Source organism: Nothobranchius furzeri, chromosome 11, assembly GCF_043380555.1.
Source record: "Nothobranchius furzeri strain GRZ-AD chromosome 11, NfurGRZ-RIMD1, whole genome shotgun sequence".
Classification (NCBI taxonomy): domain Eukaryota; kingdom Metazoa; phylum Chordata; class Actinopteri; order Cyprinodontiformes; family Nothobranchiidae; genus Nothobranchius; species Nothobranchius furzeri.
Window position 1 is genome coordinate 1,779,359 of NC_091751.1, and position 547 is coordinate 1,779,905.

Sequence of the window (547 nt, forward strand, 5' to 3'; positions counted from 1 at the left end):
TTGTTTTAAAAGTTTCAGCTCGTTTCTGGTCAGAAGCAAATGTGTAGAAAAGTTGCGTTTTCACGGCAGAAAGTGAAATTTCCCTGATTTATCCAAGAAGCCACTTTAAATGAATGAACTTTAAGCTGCTTTAGGTGGCGAGAACATGAACTTTGAAATCATTTGTAACAGAGATCCTCCTCACTTTAATTCCAAAACGAGGAAAACATTTTAAACTTATCACACAACAGCGCAGACGCGACGCGGTGACGCGCGGCGCGGAACGCGCAGCTCCAGGACACACCTGAGCGGTCCGGACTGATCCTCCCACCTGCTCACACACACACACACACACACACACACACACACACACACACACACACACACACACACACACACACACACACACACACACACACACACACACACACGCACGCCTCTGCAACATCTGCCACGTCGCCTCTGATAGAGACAGGCGCGTCCAGCTCATCTCCCTCCCCGGCGGCGTCTCCTTCGGACGGAAGGTTTGGTCCTCACTGAGCCTTTTCCTCATTTTCAGCGTCTGAAT

At 49.7% G+C, this 547-nt stretch overlaps 1 protein-coding gene across 1 annotated transcript in view; it reads left to right on the top strand.

Annotated features, from left to right (window-relative positions):
* Window positions 1–205: 205 nt before the first annotated feature.
* kcng2 (potassium voltage-gated channel, subfamily G, member 2) overlaps window positions 206–547 on the top strand; it is a 40,897-nt gene continuing 40,555 nt past the window's right edge. Inside the window, exon 1 of the mRNA XM_015976001.3 lies at window positions 206–547. This exon is cut by the window's right edge and continues 169 nt beyond it. The gene's annotated coding sequence lies outside the window, so the exon portion shown is untranslated.